The sequence below is a fragment of the Vombatus ursinus genome, unplaced genomic scaffold (genome assembly GCF_900497805.2).
Source record: "Vombatus ursinus unplaced genomic scaffold, bare-nosed wombat genome assembly UNPS02014772.1, whole genome shotgun sequence".
In the NCBI taxonomy this organism is placed as follows: domain Eukaryota; kingdom Metazoa; phylum Chordata; class Mammalia; order Diprotodontia; family Vombatidae; genus Vombatus; species Vombatus ursinus.
Genome location: NW_020954550.1, coordinates 38361779 through 38366716, shown reverse-complemented (window position 1 = coordinate 38366716; position 4938 = coordinate 38361779). Strand labels below are relative to the sequence as shown.

General features: G+C 40.0%; 1 protein-coding gene across 2 annotated transcripts in view; it reads left to right on the top strand.

Annotated features, from left to right (window-relative positions):
• Window positions 1–4938, top strand: part of SLC1A3 (solute carrier family 1 member 3) — a 104150-nt gene that overhangs the window by 52503 nt on the left and 46709 nt on the right. Inside the window, exon 1 of one of the 2 annotated variants that reach the window (XM_027863526.1) lies at window positions 3087–3158. The exons of the other annotated variant lie outside the window; for it this stretch is intronic. The gene's annotated coding sequence lies outside the window, so the exon portion shown is untranslated. Of the gene's footprint in view, window positions 1–3086; window positions 3159–4938 lie in introns of those variants that run through there. 2 annotated transcript variants of the gene reach the window in all.

The following is a 4938-nucleotide window of genomic DNA, read 5'->3' as shown; positions in this document are numbered from 1 at the left end:
TGGATGAGAAGTTGGTCATCATGTCCCGTGATCTCTAGGGCTTGAAACACTTAACTATGATGAGAGTGGATTCCCCCTGGGTAATAGTGGGTGATACATTAATAGATCCTGCATGATTCATGGCTTAATGATGTGGTATGATGGAGTAAGTACTAGCCTTGATCAATCCTGTATCAATCAATCAAGCATTTATTAAGTGCTTACCATTTGCTAGGCACTGTGCTAAGCTCTGGGGATACAAAGAAAGGCAAAAAACAAAAACCAGCAGTCCCTGCCCTCAAGGAGCTCATATTCCAATGGAAGAGACAACTTAAATAATTAAGATACTGATAGAGCAAATGGAAGGTAACATTAGAGCAGAGGGCTTATTGCAGCTGAGGTTACCAGGCAAGGATTCCAGGAGAAAGTGGTATTAGAACTGAGTCTTGAAGAATTTGAGGGATTCTGAGAAGCAGAGGTAAGATCTGGGCTATGTCCTGCCTCAAACACCTGCCAGCAATATGACCACGGAGAAGTCACTCAACCTAGATTTCAGCTGCCTTACCTTTAAGTGGGAATAATAATTACTGTTTTTCCTAGATCACCTGAGGTTACTGCCAGCAAAGACCTTAGCAAACCTTAAAGCAGATATAAATATGAATTATTATTAACTGTAAGATAGCCAAGTACTTGCAGACTAAATGTAGGGAAAAGATAGGAAGAAAAATAAGTTGCCTTTAAAGAGTTTTCAATCATGATATTATTACTCTAGCAATGTGAATAAATTCATACACAGACAGTATCATGTTTGTAGACAGTATGTAACCATTTTGGTAGACAGAAAGTTCTTATCTCATTTGATAAAAATGAGGTGTTTCCAGTTATCAAAATCTGGCTTAATGCAGTATTTTTTGGGGGGTGAGACAATTGGGGTTCTCACAGCTAATAAGTATCACGTATCTGAGGCTGGATTTGAACTCAGGTCCTCCTGACTCAAGGCTAGAGCTCTATCCACTGCACAACCTAGCTGTCCCTAATGCAATATTTTCATAAAACAGTTTGGCATTCTGAGAAATGTCATGAGGCTTCTCAATTAATAGCATCATTGAATATACCCTTGTTATGGTCGTTCGGGAGACTGTCAAACCCTAAAAAAACATGGAATAGTAGAAAGAGCATTGTCTCTGGACCTAGATTTGGTTTCATTTCTTGGCTCTAACAGTATCTGTATGAGATTGAACAAGCCAATTAACCTCCCTGGGCCTCAGTTTCCTTATCTGTAAGATAAAGGGATTAGACTAGAGGCCTTTTAGGTCTCTTCCAGCCTTGATCCTATGAGTTGTTTTGGTTATTCTGTAAATATTTGACATATTTTCACATAGTATCTGGGTGGATGAGATGATGAAATTTGGTCTGGATAAAAGTGCCATTGGGTGGATTTGTATGGAGCAACTGTATATACACCCAAAGAGTATTAATTAATAATTCTGTGTTAGGTTAAAAGGAACTCTATAATATAGTGCCCCGGGTTCCACCCTCAGAGCTGCCCTATTCAACACTTTTAATGGGTATTTGGAATCCCAGAAGGGATGCCTTTTACATTTGTAAGTAACATAAAGCTGGAAGGGAGGGATGGAAAACTAATAGGTGGCACACACATACAAGCACACACACACACACACACACACACACACACACACACACACACACAAACCAATTGTCTCCAAGATGGAAGGCTTCTCTAAACCAGCAAAATGCAATTTAACAGGGGTAAATGTAAATTTTTACATGTAAAAGCCCACAAATATATGAATTGGCATGGGGGAGGTCAGGAAGGACCTAGCTGTGTAATAAGTGTAGTGTTCTTCACCCTGACCAGGGAAGAGTTAGGGGTAGAGTAGGCCAGCAATTATAGCTGAGAGACTACCATGGAGTCAGGAGCACAGAGAGGACGTAAAGTGAGGGGAGAATAGCTATGTGGTCAGATGCTAGTAAAGGGGCATTCAATATGAAGGGTTACCAGATAGACATCAGACAGGGGTAGGGGCAGAAAGTAGGCCAAGGCTTTAGAAATATGGGTTGGAAATATTGGAATATCTGGGTCCAAAGGGCAGAACAGGTAGGTGTGGTTGAGGCTCATGCAGCGTCCTTGGAACTGGGTATCCAAATGGGCTTGTCCTCATTCAAAAGGTATCCTTCCAGAATTCACTCACTTGCTAAAATGATTGTGTGTTGTTTTTTATAAGCCCTGGTGTTTAGGGTGAGCCCCACCCCCACCCCTTGATCTTCTATCCAAGCTTTAGCTGCTGACAGCTTCCCATCAGTGCTCATACTTCCTATATTGGAAACAGCTGAGTTCTTGTGTCAGGGACAGGCAGTTCATGCTAAACATCTGGGGGTTTGAGTTAACCACAAGCTTAATATGAGCAAACAGTACAATGTGACTGCTAAAAATTTTAATGCAGTCTTGGGCTGTATTAATATTATAATGTCCACTATGAGTCAAGCCACATCTAGAATACTCTGTTCAATTCTTAGTGGCATCTTTGAGTGACCTTGATGCATTAAAGGCCATCTAGAGGAGAGATACCAGGATAGTGACAGCACTTGGATCAATTTCCTAGAAGGAACAATTGAAGAAATTGGACATATTTTAGCTCAGAAAAGACTAAGGATTTTCAAATATTTGGAGAGTTGCTACATAGAATACATGTGATACAAAGGGCTGTGGAAATGAATAAGAAGCAGGCTTGTTCCGTGTTGCTTCAGAAGACAAAATAAATGAAAATTACAAAAAAGCAACAGCTTACAGTTCTGTGACACTTTAAGGGTTAAAAAGCATTTTCCCAGCAGCAACCTGGTGAGTTGGAAAATGGAAGTATTATTATTTCCACTTTACAGATGAGAAGACTGAGGCACACAAAGATTTAATAACTTGCTAAGGATCACCAAGCTAGTAAGTGTTGTAACCAGCCATTGAACATTGGTCTTCTGATTCCAGTCTCAGGGTGCTTTCCACTATTGCTATGCTGCTTTTCTGAGGGGGATTTTGATTTAATTTAAGAATGTTTGACCAATAAGAACTGCTCAATAATGGATTGAGTTCTCTCAGGAGGTCTTAAGCAATGGAAGCATTTGAGCAGAGGGTGGATGACCATCTGTCAAAGGTGCTGTTAAAGGTAAGCCTACAATTTGTGGGAGGTTGGAATTAATTATCTCCAAGAGATGTTCCAAGCACAGCGCCTGTGATTTTCTGTGAGTTACTCAAGACCTTTTATAGCTGCGGTTTCATTCTTTCATTTTAAATCTATTGTCTTTGTGAAATATTATTTTCTGAACTGAAGCCAACAGAAAATGAATCTTCCGTTTAAACAGAAATGTTTCACTAATGCCAGGATTCCTAGCTCTTGGGGAATTGCAACATGCAATCTTTGATTTCAAAATGTCCCCTTTCTTATAATGCTACATGATACTTATATTTATTCTAACTAAAGAAAACAAAATTTCCTTCAGAGAATTTCACCCTAAAATCTTGAAGATTAATTGGGCTGTTGAAGAAGTTAAGTTTACACAAAATCTACCTCATGTAGTTAGTTGGGTTAAGTGAAATATCATTAGACAGGGCAGTCAGTTCCAAAGGAACAGCATATCATGAAAATGTCACATACGCCTCATGCTCTTTATCACTCATACCAAGGTACTTTCTTTGGCCTCTTGAGGTAGCGAGGTGGTACAGTGGATAGGTCAAGAAGACCTAAATTCAAATCTGAGCTCAGACACAATAGCTGTGTGACCCTGGGCAAAGAACTTAACCACTGTGTGCCTCCATTTATTCAACTGTAAAATGGGGATAATAAGAGCAACTACCTTCTAGGCTTGTGTGAGAATTAAGGGAGATAATATTGGTAAGGTGATTAGTATAGTGCCTGACACAACAAGTGCTATGTAAATGCACATTCTCTTCCCCTTTCTCTTGCCTTCCCTTTCCCCTTCCTAGAAATGAACAGAGTTCACAACTCACACTTCACAAAGAAGTGCCCACAGAATCATTCAACAAGCCTTTATTAATTGCTTACTATGTATGAGGAACTGTTCTAAGTGCTAGCAATAAAAGGAAAAAAATAAATAAATAAGAGTGCCTGTCCTCAATGAGCTTACATTCTAATGGAGGAATTTAATATGTACAAAAATTGGTATATCTACATAAGATATATTCAGAGTGGATGGAAGATGATAGCCTTAGAAAGAAAGGCATTAACAGCTGGGAATGAGGAAAGGCCTCCTATAGAGATCCTAAGTTGTGGATATTAGAGGGAACAGCCAAACAAAGACAAGGAGACGGGAATGGAATGACAAGTACGAGGAATATCAAGTAGTCCAGAATGGTAGGACTACGTAGAGGCTGCGTGGAGGACAGTAATGTGTTGGAAGACTGATAGGAAGGGGCCACGTTGTGAATAATTTTAAATGTCAAACAAGATTCATTATAGTGGATCATAAAGGTAATAGGGAAGCAGGAGGATTACTGAATAGTTGGACCTACATTTCTGGAAAATCGCTTTGGCGGCTACATTTGAGTGGATTGGAATAGGGAGAGACAAGTCAGTCAGAGAAACCAATTAGAAGGATATTTCCATAGTCCAGGTGAGAGGGTATAAGAGCTAGTGTGGTAGCCAAGTGAATAGAGAGAAGGGGACATATATACAGGAGATGTCATAGAGAAATTACTATTTGTCAAAGGATTAGATATGTGGGGTGAATGAAAGTGAGGGGTCATTGAGGTGGTAAACCTGGGTGCCTGGGATGATGGTGGTATTCTAGGCAGTAGTAATGAAGTTTAAAAGAGAGGTGGTAGGGCAGCTACGTGGTGCAGTGGATAGAGTACTGGCCCTGGATTCAGAAAGACCTGAGTTCAAATCTGGCCTCAGACACATAATACTTACTAGCTGTGTGACCCTG